The 19572-nt window shown below is 46.3% G+C and overlaps 1 long non-coding RNA gene across 3 annotated transcripts; it reads right to left on the bottom strand.

Moving 5' to 3' along the window:
* Window positions 1–374: 374 nt before the first annotated feature.
* Window positions 375–19572, bottom strand: LOC135280912 (uncharacterized). 3 transcript variants are annotated; one of them, XR_010347710.1, is made up of 5 exons: window positions 19098–19572; window positions 14821–15199; window positions 6132–6217; window positions 1213–1312; window positions 375–765 (listed from the first exon to the last, which is right to left on the bottom strand). It is a non-coding gene; the product is annotated as an uncharacterized LOC135280912 (long non-coding RNA). The 3 variants fall into 3 exon arrangements; XR_010347708.1 differs by lacking the exon at window positions 375–765 and having other exon boundaries at window positions 844–1312; XR_010347709.1 differs by lacking the exon at window positions 375–765 and having other exon boundaries at window positions 844–1312; window positions 14956–15199.

The raw sequence follows: 19572 nt of genomic DNA, 5'->3' as shown, positions 1-19572 counted from the left end.
AATTTCAAGCAGAAGATTAGATTTTTTTTTTCATAAAAGGTCTGCCTTAGCTCAATCCCAGCTACTAGATTTGAATCTGCAATCAATTTGGGTCCGTCCCAGCTCTTGTGGCAAAGGAAGCCAGAGTAAATGTTAATAATGTTCTTTTCTATATTAAATCCTGGAAAACGGAAAGGCAAATGAACAGGAATAGTGACTAGAATGCTCACACCCTCTTCTGAGTCACTTGTGAATATGCTCTACTGCTTACATGCAGCACAAATCCCTAAGGAGCTCCTCTGGCACTACTGTGGGGCTCCATCCCTTTCTTTGTCTCCCCATGGCAGGACCTTCCCTCGCCCTCTCTGGCTGCTCAGTTTCCTCAAAAAATGGATTTGCCAAAGCCTTTTGAAACTTCCAATGGGCAGTATGAATCAGATCTTGCTATTCCATTTATTGATGACTCTTCAAAGGTGTCCAAGAGGTTTGGAAACTCTCAGGACTCCTTTTGACCCTGCCCAAGTGGAACCAAGTAGATCCTTTGTATCCAAGCTCCTGTCCTGTAGAGGTTTGTGTGCCCAGAATTCAGGATTCTGGGTTTGGTTGCAGTGATCTATTTGACCACTCTTTGAGTCTGCTTCCAAGGAAGACTCCCAGTGAATTCTTGGGGATTGTGTCTTTGCTTTTTGCCAGACTCTTGCTGGGAGCATGGCAATGTGATGGGATGCTGAATCCAAACTGAAACCCACAAATAGTAAATTCTGTTGGTGCAAAATGTTTGTTTTCCTGGAGAAAATGAAAGCAAAATAATGAGATTTCCCAGCCTGGGTAATTATATTGCATGAATTTCCAAGTGCAGTGAAGTCAGCTTCAGCCTTCATGTTTTATTAATGCCTCGTAGCTCAGTAAAATGAGTAATAAACTGGCACTTTGGAGAACTGATGGAGCCATTCCCAAGGCTGGATGACAAGTAACCATTCATTTACTGAGTTCCCTCCAGCAGTTTTGCAGGATACACACAAAGAACATCAAGGAGCCTCTGCAATAGCTCCTTTGCACCAAAGGTGCTGCTCAGAGTAGGTGCACAAATTCACTTCAGCACCTTGTGTCTGTTTCTGTGGAGGGCAAATGAGCAGAATGGTTACCTTGGCCAGATTACCACAATGAAATCAATGCTGGACTCAGGATTCAAAACCTGTAACAGTCTTGCTGCACTCTCAAATCATTCCTCACCATTCTGTAGCAAAAATCCCAATTAATTGGAGGGGTTCTTTCCTCATAAATCCACTCTTTGATTCTAATTCCTCTTTATAAAGGGACAAGGAGAGAGGATCTGAAATAGGAGGAACAGAAAGAAGTGCTCTTAGATCTGTGTTTTCCTCCAGTGAGAACAGGAAATTCTCAGATATTATCACTCCCATGTGTACTCCTGGGACAATTTTCCTCTCTACTAAAAATTAAACCAGGGAAACCATATGCCCTGCTTAAATTTTCTGAGCAAGGCTCATTTGTAGTGTGTCAAGCTGCCAGCCTTTGTGACTGTTCACTGAAGCAAGTTTTATTGCTACAGGAGGTGAAATAAGGAAGATGCTCACTAGAGAGAATCCAAAAGATTTCACCAAGGCCTCTTTGCAAAGCAGTGGTAGGAACTAAACTGCAGGATTTCCTAACTCCTTGTGCCATAATCAGCCCACTGGAACAAGCCATTCCTCTCCACTTGTGCTTGCTCAATGCTGCCTCTTAAAAGCAGAATCCAGCTGTTGCCACTGAGCTGAAAGCAGCTTTTGTTAAGCATTTCCCTAAATGCAGTCCAAGGCAGGTTTGTTTGCACTGAAGCTGATGAGCAGCTGCCCCTGGAAGGGTCTCCTCAATCCCCAGCTGACAGCCACGTCCTGAGGAGGTGGCCCTGGGCACCAGGGAAAGCCCAGGCTGCAGTTTCATCACCTGACATCACGTCTTTCTGGGGTGGGTAAGGAAAGGGGTAACAGTGCAGCACACCAGAGCTGCACTGCATTGTTCAGAGGAGCTCCTGCACCTTCCACTGCTGTGCTGCAGATTCCATGCACTGGAATTAGGAACTGGGAGTCTTCTTAAGTCAAACAGAGCAAGTGGGATTAAGGAAAAAAAGAGGGAAGGTTTGTAGTCAGAAAAGGAGAAGGCCCTGCTGTTCCAAGGTTGTTCTGCATTTCAGTCAGGCAGAGTCAGCCAAAGGCTCTGAGCCCCCAGCAGGTCCCTGTGCCCCATCCCCCTGTGTGCCCCAAGAGCCTGAGGTAAGGAAATGGGGATCCTCTGGAGAACTGAACCTCACTGCAGCCCATGGGAATCACTATGCTGGGACAGTCCTTATCCTCCTGCCCTTGGCAGAGGTCAGTCTGGAATGCTGGAGGTGAGAGTGTGCTTCCCAGAAGGAGTGGCAGTACATGCATGCCATGGATTTATGCTTGCAATTCAATAAGTCTGCCTGCTTGAATCCAGCCCTAATTGTAGTGTGTCTCACTGATGATTTAGAGCATTTGATTTACTGATCTGATTTTACTCTTCCTGCAATTTCACCTCTTTGAGCAGATCTTGCCAGCAGGTTTTCATTACCAAATAGGTGGGTTTTTTAAATAGCACAATTGCAAGTCATAATCATAAATATCAATCTTCATAACTCATCCAAGCACTCCATGTTCTTGTAATGTCGTGTGTCAGGATTCTGCTGCAGAGATAAAGCCCCATCCATGCAGCTGCCAGCCTCTCATTCCTTTATTGATTCTGCCCTGGTTGCTGTAATTGAGTTTTTATACTTACCTTGCTCTTCAGTGTATAAATGCCCATCAGAGACAGGAAAAGAGCCAGCCCAGGGAGTTCCACGGCTCAGCTCCTCTCAGCAGAAGAGGGTGCTGTGCAATTCTGATTAAAATGGATACTTCAGCAACTGAGGCAGTTAAGCTGAGGATTGCCTGTCCAGGTATCAAACCATGTTACTCACACGTCAGCAGATGACTAGGAAAAAGTTTATATCCCTTATTTTCCACTGGATGGGATGAATAAGAGAGTAATCTGCAATTTTCCAGCACTGACTCATCTGTTCTGAGCTGCCTGTGTTAAAGCAAGCCTTAAAGGGAACTTTTTGTTCAGTTTATAATCCAGGACCCTGTTCTGAAATGTTTGCATGTTTAAAATCCAGATCCACCTCTCATTTAGTTTGGACTCAACTCTATTTAGAGGTGTGTTTGCAGGTGTGAGTTTAAGGACTGTGTCAGGCAGCCAAGGAGCCTCTCTGCTATTGCCACTTTTACTGCATGGAACAGTGAGCTAAAGGCAGAGCTGGGCAAGGACTTCACTCTTCTTTCAAAGTTTCAAGAGTGCAGCACAAGGGTTGCTCTGACACTCCTAAGAAGCACTTTGCATACAGATATATACTGCACTGAACTCTCCAGCTTGGAACTGGCAACCATTGCTGGGGCTGTGCAGCAACAACGGGGTGTGAATGTGAGAGCTGGCCGGGAAGAAGCAGAACATTTTTGGCCTTTTTGTGCTTCCACCACTAGAGAGCAGGAGAAGGTTCTCCAGGGTGAACATGGAGCATGAAAGAACAGCCTGCATCCAGAGTTACAGGTGAAGTTCTGACAGTGTTCCACTGGGACAAGCTAATTCTTCTTTTTTTCTAGCCTAGATGCCACCCAAGGAGAAGAATATTCACCATTAGGGGCTGCACTCTGCCAAAATTACCTCAAATGAAGGACACTATATTCATGTGGCTTGTGGTCTCTGATAATTATCCTGTAGGCATTTTTGCAACCTTAGGAGAAGCATCTCTCTGAACCATGAAAATTGGTTCTGTGTTTTCAGCTTTTCAGTTTTTCCCAATGTTTTAGAAAATACAGGGTGAAACTACAGCTGAACTACAACTTTACCAGGTGGCAGATACTGAAAGTGGTCTTCACTCTCCAGTTCTGCTCTCCCTTCCCTTTTCTTTGCACTCTGGAAACTTTCACAAACGTTTCTATTTCCTAATCCAGAAAATGTAAGAGTTTTTTGTTTTGCTTCCTTAGCTGCCTGAGAGCTTAGAAGACTCCCTGAGTTTGTAAAGCCCTGCTGAGAGCCAGAGGCAGGGAAAGCAGCAGAGGGTAGGAGGTGGCTGGGGAAATGCAGCTCCCCCCTTGGAGCAGCAGTAACCTTTGGCTCATTGTGACACACAGAGCAGCAAGGTGAGGCAGAGATGCCAGGAAGGGACTCCTTGCCAGGAAAGAAGGAGAAAGCAGGCCTGGAAGCCCTGCAGAACACTGTGTCCTGGGCTCTGCCTGGGCACCATCAGATGGTACCTTCAGGGGAGCCTCAGGACTCTGGTTTCAGCTGTGACTGCTGCAAAGGAGCACGGAGATCTGCCTTCATCTGACCACAGAGAAAGGACAGAGCAGTGAAGACACAGTGAAGGAAGGTCACAAATGGATGCAGAGTGAATCTCCCAATCCACATCCTGGGCAGGGTCTGTGGAATATTGTTCTGCCTGCCAGCCACGTGGTCCTGCTGGCTCCTGGGAAAGGATGCTGCCAAGCTGCCTCTTACAAGGAAGGGTTGCCTGGGCCTGGAGTCATGATTGGTGTTTGCATCCAGCAGCCCTGTCAAAGCCATGCCACTGGCACAGGAGTGACACTGATCCATTCAGGCAGAATTCCTGGCATTTTACACTCCAAGGAGCTTGTTCTGCTATGGATTTTAGAGCACATGCACAGGAAGGACAGCGGAACAAAGGCAGGCAGGTACCAAGTGGAGTTTCTCAGCTACTCTGAAGTCCATTCAAATTCCCTTCTGCTTTGTTCCTTCACAAAAGTAGCTTTTTCCACTGAAGTCATTTTCCCCACAGGTTGGATCAGCAGCTTGTGCTGAAACCCAAGCCAGCACTTTTCTGGAGGGTGATAACCAGCTAAGGTTCCACTTCCCATATTGCCTGACCTAGTTAAGACACAGGCGCAGCCTGCAGAGCTGCAGAAACCCAAGGTGGCAGGCAGGGGAGCACAGCCTCCCTTCCTGCTGGTGGGGAAGAAGGTGCATTTGCTTGCACACTTCAGCTGCAAACTTCCTTAAGTGGACTGCTGCAATCAAGGAACAAATTATCTCCATTACGGTAATGTGCTTCAGACAAAAATCCTGTTAGAAATCCCCACTAAGCAGCCACAGCTTCTCAGTTTAGAATGGACAGGTAGAACCCTCTGATCTGACCTCAGCTTGGTTTACAAATTAGTTTAGATTCTTTTTCAGGTTAACTAAAGGAAATGCTTGGTAGGAATTAAAGATAGAAAATAACTAAGGAAATTAAGATCTGACATGGCTTTGAGAAAGGGAGATGTGGAGTAGGAATCTGTCTGTAAACTTCATTAGTTGCCCATGTTTTAAAGTTAAGGGTGTTCACAGTTAGTACAAAAGGTTATGTCATCTGCCTCCAACTTCCTTAGGGGGAAACTCTTCCAGAACATACCTGGCTTGATGCTTAGGAAGTTCTTCCACTTTTCAGCTTAAATTTACTTGTGGTGCACTCATGGCCATGCACTCCTGTCCCAGTGTGTGTTAGCTCACACACAGATCCATGGAATGGTTTGGTTAGGTTAAAACCACATCTTGTCATGAGCAGGGACACCTTCCACTGTCCCAGCCTGCTCCAAGCCCTGTCCAGCCTGGCCTTGGGCACTGCCAGGGATCCAGGGGCAGCCCCAGCTGCTCTGGGCACCTGTGCCAGGTCCCCAGGCTGACCACACCCCACACCACACACCCTACACCACACAGCTCTGTGTCTTGGCAAACCTGCTGGGGGTTTTCACAGGGTGCCACTGTCCCTGTCACTGACAAAGATGTTCAACAGCACCAGTCCCAGTCCAACCCAAGGACACCACTGGTCCCTTGGACACTGAGCCACTGGCCACAGTTCCTTGGGTGTGACCATCCAGCCAATTCTTTACCCACCCTGTGGCCCAGCCATGAAATCCATGTCTCCCCAGTTCAGAGACTGGCATCATGCAGGACAGTGTGTGATGCTTTGCGCAAGCCCAGGGAGATGATTCAGTTGTCCTTCCCTCACCCCTCAACACCATTATCCTGTCACAGAAGGTCACCACATTTGTCAGGCAGGATTTGCCCCTAGAGAAGCCACGCTGGCTGTCACCAATCACCTCTTTGCATCTGCTGTAGTGCAGATCTGCTCCATCTTGCTGGGTCCTGAGGTGAGACTGCCTGGCCTGCAGCTCCCCTTCTTTCCCTGTTTAAAAATAAATATATTACATTACTGAAATTCCCTTGCTGCCAGCCTTGTCTTTAGCAGATTGAGTGGGATTTAGTCCTGCTGCAATTCTAATAACTTAGTGAGGGGTTACCACTCTGCTCTGCTTTTGTTTGTTCTGTTGTGATGGGCTTCATTAGAGTGATTGAGAGAATCTAAACCCAGCTAAACCCAGCCCCTGCTGCTTAGGCACTGCATAAAAAAGTCCCCAAGCTGCTGTTTGAGAGGGCAGATGTTCTAGATGAAGGGTCAGGGAGCAAAGAGAGGCCAAGGGAGGGAAGGTGCTCCAGCCATGCCCACACAGTCAGTCAGGTGTAGGGCAGGGTGTCCTCAGCACCAAGCCAGGTCAATGTACCCACACTGAGTCTCTGCTGTGACACTCTGAGATGTCAGCTCACGTTCCATTTCCACAGCTCCCCCTGTCACTGCCTCTGGAAGAGATCACACCTAAACCAGCTCCAGTCTGAACAGATCAGGTCACACAGGGCAGCAGGGAACGTGTGTGGCTGCATTTGGGAATAACCCCGCCGTGCCCAGCTCGGGTGTGCCTGCACACACAGCAGGGTGGAAGTGCTGCTGCTCAGGTTGCCAGGGCAGCTCCGAGCAGGCACTCCAGATAGGGGCCACTCCCCAGCCTCTGGGCCTGGGGTGTGAGGGCAAAGGTTGGTGCAGAAAATAGCAACCAGAGCTCCTGTCTTGTGTTCTCAGCTCTGGCTGTGACTCATTACCTGAATTCTGTTTCAACTGCTGTGCCCCAGGGGACTCCTACCAGCACCTCTCTCCATCCTGACAAATAAGCCCACCATCCTTCTCAAGTGGGCTGAATTTACTTCCCATGTACTATATGTGACCCTGGGCAACACCTGAGGCTTCAGGAGAAACTGGCAGTCAGTTTTCAGTAAAATACATCAGTAAAAGGGAAGAGAAAGCAAAGGAATTCCGAGGGAGACTCTGCAGTGACACTGCATTAAGGAAGCAGGAAACAGCAAAATTTCTTCTTTGTCACTGTGGTGAAATTGCATCTATAACATGGTGTTCTGTCATGGACTCCTTAGTGACAGAGTTTGTAGACAGTTCAGAAAAAATGACAGAAGTAATGAGGGAGCTGGAAAGACTGACTTGTAAAGAAAGATTAAATTAACACAATTAAATATGTACAGCTTGACTCAGCAATGACTGGGGGTCCTGAAAACCACGTGCCAAAAGCTGAAGGGTTTGAATACAGGAAGGGCAATCCAGTTTGTTACAGAGTGTTGTCACGAGAAGGGAAAGGGAAGGGAGGAAAGGCAGCAAGGCTAAAGCCCAGGAGTCTCCTGCCAGTGATGTATTGATGCTCCATGAACCGTGCAGCTGAGCAGACAGACACGTCCAAGGCTTGTGGAAATAAAAGACCAGAGCACAAATGCTGAAACAGCTCTGACATCCAGCACTGGAGCACAGGAAGGGAAAATGCTCTGAAGCCAGTGTAGAAGTCAAGCTCTGGACAAGTGTGTAGAGTCCTGAGTTGTGAAGAGGCACAAGGGAAAGGAGGCAGCAGCCCCTGTGAACCTGGGCAGTGTCACCTGCCAGAGGTGTTGGCATCAGCAGAGGCCTGTGCACACACAGAGGGACAGCAGCCCTGAGGGCAGAGCTCGCGGGGACACTGAGGACAAGGATGTCCTCGGAAGACACTTGAATGAGTCCCACTGTGCTGAGTTTCCATGAGCCTGGCCCTGAATGCAGCTGAGAGCAGAGTCAAAACAGAGGGAGGCACCTTCTCTACCAGGGCAGCTTTCAGCCTCACCCCTCAGTTTTCTTTTGCACACATATTTTCAGTCTCAGCAAACTGAAACTGGTCCAACACTTGCTAATTGCCTGGTATCCCACAGAGCTCTCACAAAACCAGGGACTAATCAGAGACCCAAGCAGGGGAGTGTGTGTGTGAAGCACAGCTACACCTGTTCAGTTCCTGCAGGCAGCCTTCACAACTCTGCTAGAAAGCACAATGCTGCCATAGTGCAGGAGAGAATTTCACCTTGGACCTGTAAAATAGGAAGCATTACAATCCCCGACTTCCTCCCAGTATTATGAACTTGATAATCTATTTGCAAAAATCCCCAGAACTCTCTGGATGAAAGAGCAAAGGGCTGATGCTTGTCCAGCTTCCCTGGACATTAGCAGCTGTGCAGACAATCAGCATTATGTTATGGACAAAGAGTAAAAAACCTCCCCTTTCTGCAAATGATCCTGCTGCCATTAACTGATACCTCCCAAATCAAGAACAATCAGCCCAGTTACTTCCAAATCCAGCTATTTATTCTTAGGTAGTAAAGGTGTATATCCAGTCATGCTGTCCGACCTGTACACACCCCAAAAGGAACAAGGGCCCAAGGGTCAGGGACTGCTTTTTCCCCAGAAGCTCCTCAGACAGTCCTTTCCAGCAGATCTGATTTGCAAGCTGCTGGAAGATCAGCTCAGAGTATCTTTGGAAATTACAAAGTATTGAGTGCACACCTTGGAGAAAAAGCAACACAGATAAAATCGGGATATCAGTTTCAGCTAAAACGCTGGGATTGTACTTGAAAGAAATCAAATGCTTTCAAATTACCGAGCTTATCTCTTTGCCTTGTGTTTTTCCTGTGCCTTGAAGGCGTCTGTGCTCAAAGCTTCTCCCTTTCTCCGGACAATGGGGGCTGCAAAGGAGCCTTTTCAGTGTGTCAGGTCAATAGTCCAAAGACTGAGAAGGATTTGTGCTATAGATAGTAACAGCATCAAAGAGGCCATTACATCTTCAGCACCAGTAATCCCCATTTAAAAAACTCCATTATCTGACTGGTTCTTCATTTGCTTGTCACGTAATCCTTGTTGTTGTGGTAACTCAGGAACGAGTGCTGGGAGCTTAACAGAGACAATGATGGAATTGCCTGTCCCTGGATTTAGTCAGGATGGTTATGGGCAAGACAGAAAGAAATCAGGGACTAATGGAGAGTTCAAAGATGATAACTGAGCCAGGAATACAGTCTGGGAAGGTGCTGCTGCAATTCTGAAATACTTATCAGACTTTCTTGGGGATTGACCTTTTTTTCTGATTTCCATGAATCATTCAAGATCAAATCCCTGACTCTATTTTTTAGAAAACCATTCAGTGTAAGTCATAAATAGTGAACAAGTCTGTTCTCTGGATTGCTGAATTGAGATTGCTGAATTTCTACAAAAATCAATGCCCGCTCCTGGGATGATGGAAAATGGCTTCTTTTATTAACCAGAACAGCAATTATTTGTTAATATTTATATCCTCTTCTAGAAAATTAGATGTCTTGGGAGAACAAAAAGATGCAGCACCTCTCTGCTCCTGGGCTGCCAGCTGTAGTTCAGCTCAAACTGGTCCAAAACTCAATGTCCTGATGTAGTTCAGCTCAAACTGGTCCAAAACTCAATGTCCTGACCTCCACAAGAGTGTTTGGCTTCTTTTGGAGGACATGGGCTGCAACTCAGGCAGCTGCCTTCTCTCTTATCACTGAATTGAAGGCAGAAGTGGGACTCATTTCCCATCAAAACAAAAAGGAAGCCCAGTAGGTTTGTAAACCCACCGTGGCTTAACTGGGGAAGAATCCCTTGCTTTCAAAGACAGTTCTCAGTAACCAAAAATGAGTCACAAAGAAGAGGCTGAGAATGAGAGTGATCATCCCTCTGATCCGGAGGAGTCCATCAGGTGTAGAAAGACCATCCTGCCAAGTGCATTTATAGCCCAAATGCAACCTCTCCTCAGCAGAGCCCTCAGCAGCCCAGCAAAAACCAGGTTTCTGCAGGATTAGGGAGAGATTATCTCAAAGCTATCTTCCTAAGAACCTGCTAAAATAGGGAGCACAAAGAGAACAGTAATGGCACTAAACATTGCCAGATCATCTTTAACTCTCCGAAATCTGATGCAAAGTCTGTTTTAAAACAGCTTTTGTAGAGACAATCCCTCAGGCAGCCCCAAGGCACAGGACCCATGACTAAACAGTACCAAATGAAAAAATGTGGCTGCTCCCTTAACAAGCAACCTCTGTAGTGCTTCTCCTCTGTGAGACTGAAAGGGCTCAGCACTCAGCTGGAGCATCCCATGGAAATTTTGGGGAACAGCCTAATATTTAGCCTTGAACTGGAGCAAAGTATCCTGTGGAGGAAAAGCCAAGTTGCCATGTCTAAAAGGATAGCTCAGGAGCTGTCCATTGAAGAGCTTGTGAATTATGAATTATGCTAGAAGTGGTTAGGAAATAAGGCAGCTTTTGGGTTGCCTCGAAATTAAATAGTTAGGAATTAAGGAAGAAAAGATATCTCACACGTATGTGTGAAGGAGGGTAGGAAAAATGTTTCCTTTAGAAAAGGCTCCCAGTCTTTGGTCAGTAAATCAGATGCAAATTCTCCAGTGCTGTTTAATGAATGGCAGCTGGCACACATCAAGGGCTGAAGAGATATGATAGCTGGAATCTCCTGCCTGCCACTGAGGGAGGGGGCAGCATCATCCTTCACTGCCTCCACTGTCACCGCAGCAAAGGTGTGACATCTCTTTCTGGCTGCAGTGTTTGGGCACCAAGCAGCCTCAACAAGAGTGATTTATTACTGTGTGCTCTTCATTTATTCAGTGCTGTGAATTTGCAGGAAACAGCAGTTAAAGAAATAGGAAGATAAACCTGCATTTCAAATTGCCTTGGTGTGACACTTCAGCAAAAAAGAGAAGTGCTTTGCCATAAATTGCTTGTGATGGTCAGGCAGTGACTGGCTTCAGGAGATTCATGTCATTGGGATGAAGGGAACAGCAGCCCAGCACTGCCAGTGCCAGGCAGGCTGCAGGAGGAGACAGGGAAGGGAGCACTCATCTTTGAATGGCAGCTCTCTCTTCAGCCTGTGGAGCTGGGATCCTCGGTCCTGCAGCCAGTCCTGCCCTGAGCTCTGCTGCTTCCATGTTTGTTCCTGAATTCTCTGACTTTCCTGGACCTGTGATGGTCACCAGCCCTGTCCTGCCTTCCCAGCTGAGGTGCTGTGATCCACTGGGGAGGATGCTGGCCCTGCCTGTGCCTGGGCTCCCTCAGCTGCTGACCTCCCCGTGGAACAGCCCTGCTCTTCCTGCTCCTTCAGCAATTCACCTCTTTGTGAGGGCAAGGGGTGTGTGCCTGAGAGGGGTGGGATGGAAGCAGCAATTCTTCCATAATCACCTTCTGTAGTTCTCTGCTTTTGAGTACATTCATCATGGAATTCACTGTCAGTAACAAAATGAAATGATGGTCTCAGGACTAACTGGGGTGGGGGATATGCTAAGGTGTGCTTCATGAATTTGGGACAGGGCTCAAAAAAGCCACTGGAGAATGGCAATGGCAAGCAGAGCCTCAAGAACAAAGCCAGCTCACACTGCTCCTCCTGCAGAGAACCAGAACCAATGCCTGCACCTAATGACTGCACTGAGAACACTAAATGATTTCAGGTCTGCTCCCAAATTAAGCTGCCTTGCCTATTGAAAACTGAATGAGCCATGGAAAGCAAACTTTCCCCCTTTTTAGAGCAGCGTATGCAAGGATAGGACAAGGTTTTCTGCTTGAATCATTTGATAAATATGCAAAATTCTGCAATTCTTCAGGGCTGCTAAATATTTATCATTATGAAAACCATACATTTTCAGTGGGAGCATAATCTGAAAAGAAGGCACAAGCTTTTAGGCAGGTGAGTAATCGGAAGGATGCATGCCTCAGTTTCCCAAATTAAGTTTTTCACAACATAAGCACAAACTACTTCCAACGGGATGTGCCCTTGTCTAAGGATATTAAAGCATGAGTGCATGCACTGAAGTATGCTTCAATTCCATAGATGGATTTGCCTTCATGTCCTATTCAATTTAAAGTAATGAAATTATAAAACCTCAGTACAACAGAATGAAGAAAATGCTGCTCATGCTGCAGAGCTCACAGCAAATTGTACTCATGTCTCACTCAAGCATGTGAATTGCAATGATGCTCATTTCCCAGCAGTCTGCCTCCTAGGGAACTTGATAGACTTCTTGCCCTTCTTCAAGAAGAGGATTTTAATATCCCAAACTTGCAAATAGGGTTATATGCAATTCCATGACTCCCCCAAGGTTACACCAGGTCGGTTTCCAAACCAAGCACTAGACAGTTCCTAAGCAAAGGAAATTTCAAGTGTAGCCCCCACACCGGGGAAGATGTCCCTGAACAAACCTGCCTTAAAGCCAGAGCAGATCCATCTGTGAGGATGGTTTGTCACACACTCAGGAGCCCTTTGCTTGCTTTGCTCTTAAGTTCATCCAGAGAAAACAAAGGTCAGGATTTGTGCACTGAACTCTGGGCACTTCCAGCTTCTAGAGCTGTTGGACAATAGAGCCTGGATCAAACTTCAGCTGTTCAAACAGCCCCACACCCCACCAAAAACACGGAGCCCCCAGAGCAGGACTGCCCGCAGCTCTGGAGCAGGGATTACAGCGATGGGATTGTGGCCCTTGGGGCACTCAGCTCATCAGAGCAGTTAGAAATAAAGGACTTTTCCCGGCGGTTCAGAAGGCATTACCTCACTCAGAGCAGCACTTCACAGCAGAGGGACCCCGCGGGATCCCTGTGTCCCGTCCCGCAGGAGCTGGGCAGGGCTGACACGGAAGGAGCCTCTCGGCTCACTCACCCAACGCCCATTAAACAGCAGCACACGCACATCTGGCCAAAGGCTTGCCTGCATTGTTACAGCGCTTTGAGAGGTACATGGATGGATGAGACCAGTGAATAAGTGGGACAGTGGGAATGCTTCAAAAATAGCATCTCCTCCCACTAATAGAGCCTCTGCTCTGTACCTGAAGGGGAAACAGCCTGTTTGCTGAGCCTTTCTTCTTCCTCTTGTTGTTGCTACTACACAGAGCTCTGAAAATAGATCAGTAAACAGCTCTGGGGGAAAAGGTATAATTGATGATGTCTTGGACAGAGGCACCCTGTTGATCATCAGACTGGGATAAAAAGGCATTTTCTACACCATATATTTTCACTTTTTCCCCCCACCGAAAGTGACACGTTTGAGGTTCTTTTGAGTTTGTCTGAGGTATATATTAGCCATAAAGTATGTGAGATTGTACCACCCAGCCCTGACAATATTCTGTATACCCCCCTGGCCTGAGTCTGATAAACATTTCCTTTTGTGCTCCTTTACTAGCAAATACTGATTCCTCTAACTTGGTCTTTTAGCTCAAGCTGAACTTAGCACTGGTGGTCCAATGTTTTATCTTGTCAAAACCAAGACAGGGATATGGAAGCAGAACTCTCAAAGAGTCTAAAGTGTAATGATCATTAAACAGCAAACACATGAAAGACACACAACCTGTTAAATAATGTCTGCCTAACAATTCACTCCATGTTTTTCCACATCTACAAAGTTATCTTTCACCGCCACTGCTCAAAATAACAACATGAATCTGTGATGTTTACCTTGTACTCTCAATTTGGAAGGTGCTGCATTCAAGAAGGACCAAATGCTTACAAATAAAAAGAAAGAAAAAATTGGGATGTAACTATGTTTTTGGAGGAGCTGTATTTAAACTGCCACAGCTGACAAGCTCAGCCAGAGAGGCAAACTTAAAATACACCAGATTTCTCCAAGTGTGCTGCTGCTTTCATGGAAGAAATGATGCAGGCGTCCTCTCCAGATGGCCCCAGGCAATTGGAATTCCTTATGCCACCACAGCATGTGGATCAATGAATTCTTCAAAATCTGATTTAATGGAAGATATTTTGGAGTATCTGCACTGCTGACACTGGGATGGATTCCTGGCTGTTTGCTCAGTGAGCCTGAGAGCAGAGCTAAGCCCAGGAACCCAAAGCTGAGCACGCTTGGAAAAGAGGCTTCATACAAATGGCTCTCACCATTGCTGAAAAAAGGACCCCATCCAATTCCAGATTCCACAATGACATTAATATAGCAAAAGCACTGATTAATTAAGCTGTAAAGCTTCCACCTCCAGACCTCAGAGGCAGAAGGAATGATATAACCAATTAATACACAAAAGCAGAAATAAATAGAACAGGCAGCTGCCCGGAATCCCATTAAATTCTAAAATAAGCACAGCGCTGAAAATAACATTCAATTTTATGAACTTTTTACTTGGAAAAAAACTTACCTGATCAGTAAGATCTATGCAAGTAACAGAATGATTCTAGGATTTCACACTAACAACAACAGAAATAATAACATAATTTAATTGATTTATGCATTTATAGGGTTTAATTAGTGGCTACTGAATAATTAGTGACCTGGAGGTTATACCCAGCACTTATGTATTTGAAATATTAAGAAGTACTTGAAATTCAACCCCCCCCAGCCTAATTCTTGACTACTGGAGGACAGAAAACTTTCTGAACTAGTTCCTTTCCAATGGCTCTATGCACTGAGTTTATTAATGTGCATTAACAGTTAATTCTTAATTATTAATTATTAATCTTAGTATCATTCTTCTACTAACCATGAGACTTCTACTAGCATCCCATATCCTAATGGATATTCTCCTAAGGTGCTTGATGCTCCTAGAAAGCTGCAGCAGGGACTCAGGGTGCTGATCAATAAATTCTCAGACCTACCACATTCCTGAAGCTGCTTATGGAAGGAAAATGTACAGGATCTCTTGATCCTTCACAGAATCCTCTTTATGTTCTGGTTAGAATGTGTCCTATCTATGCATGAGATGGCACAAACAATCAATTTGTTTTTCTTACTTGAGACCCGTGCTCTGTCAAGCACCTTTTGTATTATGACCATGACAAGCTGCTTCCAAGGGAAAGATCTGGAAATTCCAAGAATAAAGCAGGCAGTCCAAAGGGTCCTGCAGTGACACAATCCTGCTGCAGGGCCCTGTGCTGCTGTCCCTGCCTCTCTCGTGGCACCAGGACAGTGTCCCATGGCATCCCTGGCTGTCCCTGCCGTCCCCAAGGACACACTGCTCCCTCCACCACAATGGCCCTGCCAGAACAAAAAGAGAGAAGCCTTTGTGAGTCATGGGCAGAGCTTTCCAACAGATGCTACAGGAGCATTTCAGAACTTCACAGACAGGTAACAATTCCTCTGCCTGGTTTTTAATAGCTGCAAATCTTTCCACTGCCTGCAGTGAGCTGAATGCAGCAACAGCAAGGTGAGTGCTGCCAGAGGAGCTGTCAGTGCAGCATTAATGCACACTTAAATCTCAGGGAATTCAGTGGGAATGCTACATCCATTACCTTGCACCAAAACACCTTTCAGAGTGCTTGGAGCACCATGAGTAATACCTGTCACTGGTTCTTGCGTCCTCTCAGTAGGGGGAAAGCATGTGCAGGTCAGCTGGAGGCAGCTCCACCTCCCAGATTCGGTGTCAGATGTCAGGATGTTGTGCACCTCGCTCTGAGGCAGGAGGAGCCCAGACCTGTCAAGGTCCCTGGCTCCTTTCCAGAGGGTAACAGTGATGAATGCATTGCTCATCAGTGATTTGTTTGACCAGAGCCGGGTGCCTGCAGTCAGCTCTAAGTCATTGACTCATCTCTCCCCACAGGCAGTGCAGGCACAGCTCCACTGCTGCTGAGAACACAGAGACTGGGGAGACTCAGGGAGGCTGCAGAGTTAATTTTTCTTTCAATAAATAAGTCTTCAGATCGTTTTTACTATGAAATGCACAAGTTTGCAGATGCTTCTCTGCAGCTTTTAATTACGAACACCCTGAGCTGGTTTTGTGCAGCCTTGGGCTGGGTGTTCCGAATCCAATGGGAGTGTGTTTGACATCTCTGTAATGGTTTTTTTTCTGGGAATGGATGTGCCATTCACAAGGAAATCCTATTCAATAACCTTCTTGTGTCAGCACAGTCAGAATTAATCACGTCCTCCATTACACACGGGAGAAGTTGCCATATCCCACAGGAATATACTGCAGCCTGGGTAGAAATCCTCTCCCTGAGTTACTGATTGTTTTGACAAGTAGGGTCAAAGTGTGTCCCACAATTACCCCGGGTTCTGAGCAGCTGCAGTGCTGGTGAGCTGAGGTGTGTATATATTTTATATATGAGCAGGAGCACTGAAGTGCCTCACAGTCCTTGTTTCCTGGATCTGACTGCACATCTGGAGCACACACAGCAGCTCCACAAAAAGCCTGAGACCAAACACACCAGCATTCTGCTGGCTTCCTCACCTTGCTACTGCTCAGAGAAGTATTACAGAAAAAAACTCCAGTCAGTTCCAATTGCTGGATAATACACTGGTCTGACAGCCTTCCAACAGAAAGCTAAGTGGAAATCATTTGAAACTCAATGACTGCATGTTTTCAGAGGCAGGGTATGGACTACTGAGATTCTGACAGTGTTTCAAACAAGGAAAGGATGCTGCAAATTGACTGAGAGGAATCAAAGTAGCCCCTTGCCTACAGTTTAATAAAAACCAGCACTTAAACTGCAAACATTTGTACAAGTAATACATGAGCTCAACACCTGTGGGTGCTTCTGCTTTCCTGGGAATGTACAGGATATTGCTTAGCAAAGCTTCACCACTGGCTTCTTGTAGAACTAGAATATGGGGCAGAAATTACACTTCCCTATTCTCAAAACTCAGCAAGATCAAACAGGAAATCAGATTTCCAATCAAATCTGTCATGGTGGAGTTGTCAAAACTGATCTGGGAAAAAGGAACTAAAATTCCCTGGATCCAACATTTAACACTGGTAAGAAAGCAAACAGAAATGTCCACCTGCACCCACAAAGAAACACACAAAGTAATTCAAATTAACTTCCTGAGGATCCACAGATAGGAAAGCTTTGCCAATTCCTTGTGGGAATGAACAAAGGTTTGCAAAGTGATAAATAACAATTTATCTGTCAGCACAATAGAGTGTGATTTAATACAGCAATATTCAAAGTCAAACATATAGAAAGAAAATACAGAAATATCTGTAGATTAGGGGATTGTACCCTGACAGTGGCCGTGGAAAGAACTGCCTGTGTGAGGTCACAGAGCTTCTGTGACCATGGACTATAAGCAGCTGGGGAGTGAGGAATGAGTGTGAGGATCTAGGGAAAAGATGTCTTAATTAAGAAAAAAGAAAAACCTCTGTAGAATGTTAGCCAAAACCTCATTCCTTCCATGTACAGCTCAGGCTTCAGCAGTGTACTCCAGGCCACAGGCACTTGGGTGTGCCCACACTGCAACTGGTGAGTGCCAGGCTGGACTCTGCCCACACAGGTCAAGGGTGTCCTTCATTGTTCTCCCCTCTCTGAGCTCAGACTGACCTGTCCAGGCTGCTCAGCTCGGGCTGCTGAAAGCCAGGCCTGTCCTAGTTAAACCTGTGTGCCTGCTTTCCTTGCCTTGCTTTGTGGAAAAAGCCAACTGGCTCTTGCCAAGCCCCTGTTGCCAGTGCTGCTAACAATCAGTGGCTTGTGTGGCTCCGGACATATTCCTGCCTCTGTGGCACGCTTCTGGCTAACAATGTGTCAGTTCAAGTTACAACTGCTCCCAGGAAAGAGCCTAAAAATAGAGGCCTTCCAGGTGGCTCAGCAGACGGATCATGTGCTGTACATGGCAGGACAAGTTAGCCTTTTCAGACTGTGCTTTCAGAGTCAAAGTACCCCAGCACATCATGGCAGGAGTCAGTGCCAGCCTCACACAAGAGGGCCTCACTCAGGTGCCTGGCTGCAAGCAAACACTGGAGCCCTTCTCCCCCCTGCCATCTCCTCCAGGAAGGTTTGGCATCTGTGTACTGGAGAGAGGGCTGGCTCTGCCCGGCCTGTACCTGCCCTCAGCTCACTGCTGTGAGGCTCTTACGTTTTCAGCACCTTGGCTAGGTAACAGCAATGTCCACCGCACACACCCCCAGCTACTCCTCACAACACGGACCATGATTCCACCACCATTCCCCAGCAGCCAGCAGGAAGAATCATTCCTACCAACCCCAACTCAAAGCAGCTTTGAGACACTGCAGTTTTTCCCCTCAATTCTGTTGGACTCACATCTCTCTGCTTCAAGCCCAGCACTTGCATGAAAGCCTGCAGGAGCAGCTGTCCCTGGCCACAGCCATGCCTGCCAGAGAAACTGCTCCATCCATCCTGCTCTGCAGGCCATCAGCCAGGGCTTCCCTGGACTCATGACTTCATTCAAGAACTTTGAATCATCTCCAAACCAGGCTGCATGTTCCCAGCAGAGTCCTGAACCCTCAGAACCTGCATCCTGAACTGTGCTCTTCCTCAGGGCAGTCCTTTCTTCCTGGTGTATGAATAACTGAGCAACACCACCTTCCTAAAGAGAGAAGATTCCAACTAAACTGCTCCTCTGAGAGCATCTATGAAATATCTCAATACAATTGTAAAAATAAATTGTTCCCTATCACTGTGCAAAAGGAAGAAGAAAAATGAATATTGAACAGCCACAGATCCAAGCAGACATAGCTCCTGTCTGTCCCCCAGCCAAATTTATAATTACTTTTGCTATTTTATCAACTTTCAAGCAATGCACTTCAGTGGAGGAAGGTAACAAGAACAATTCTGAAGTCAACATGGGTGTAATGGAATTTGTAAACTCTCTCATATAAGAAAAGTTATCAGCTGGAACCTGAGCACCCTGGCTTGTTCCCTTGAACCAGCAATGACTTGCCAGTGTCTTCTGGATCTTCACAGCTTTAGGGAGTAGTTTGAAGTGCTTAGAGAGAAGAGCATTTTGTCTTCTTTCTATTTAACCCCTTTCTAGACATTTATTTCTGGAATGTTCTTCTCACCCTTGCAATAATATATCCATACACTTCAATAATAAGTATCATGACCACTCTGGCACATGACCCAGATTAAATTCTAAAGCTACAACATTTGCTGAAGTCCTCAGTTCTTACTGTCACACCATTAACAGATATTCTCACCTTTGTTGTAAATCAAAGTTGTATTTCTAGCCCTCAGACTCACAAACTGGACTTTGGGAAATGTTGTGCACACACCATGAGTGTGTAAGCTTCTGCCATCCAAGGAGGGGATGAAGTGGCTCATGAACTACTGCTGATATGAACAGGGTTCATCAGTGCAGGTAAAATGCAAGGTGGTGTCAGGGGAGCAAGGGAGCTGCCTCCTGGTGCCTGTTCCAGAGGAACTTTGGCAAGGATGAGGCTTTACATCATCTCATTGCCACATCACAACTCACAGTTATCCTGCAGTGCTCATGGAATGGAAGAACACAAGACTCTGCTCAGGGATCACCAATTGCAGAGGTCACAGCAATAGGATAAACACTTAAATATTCACCTGTCAATTCTCGATTATTTCATTTTTCAGAGACCTTGGTCAGGAGAAAATATTATTCATTTCCATATCCAGGAGCATATGATACAACACTTAGATACT

The sequence above is a fragment of the Passer domesticus genome, chromosome 14 (assembly GCF_036417665.1).
Source record: "Passer domesticus isolate bPasDom1 chromosome 14, bPasDom1.hap1, whole genome shotgun sequence".
Lineage (NCBI taxonomy): Eukaryota > Metazoa > Chordata > Aves > Passeriformes > Passeridae > Passer > Passer domesticus.
This window is presented reverse-complemented; position numbering and strand designations above follow the sequence as displayed.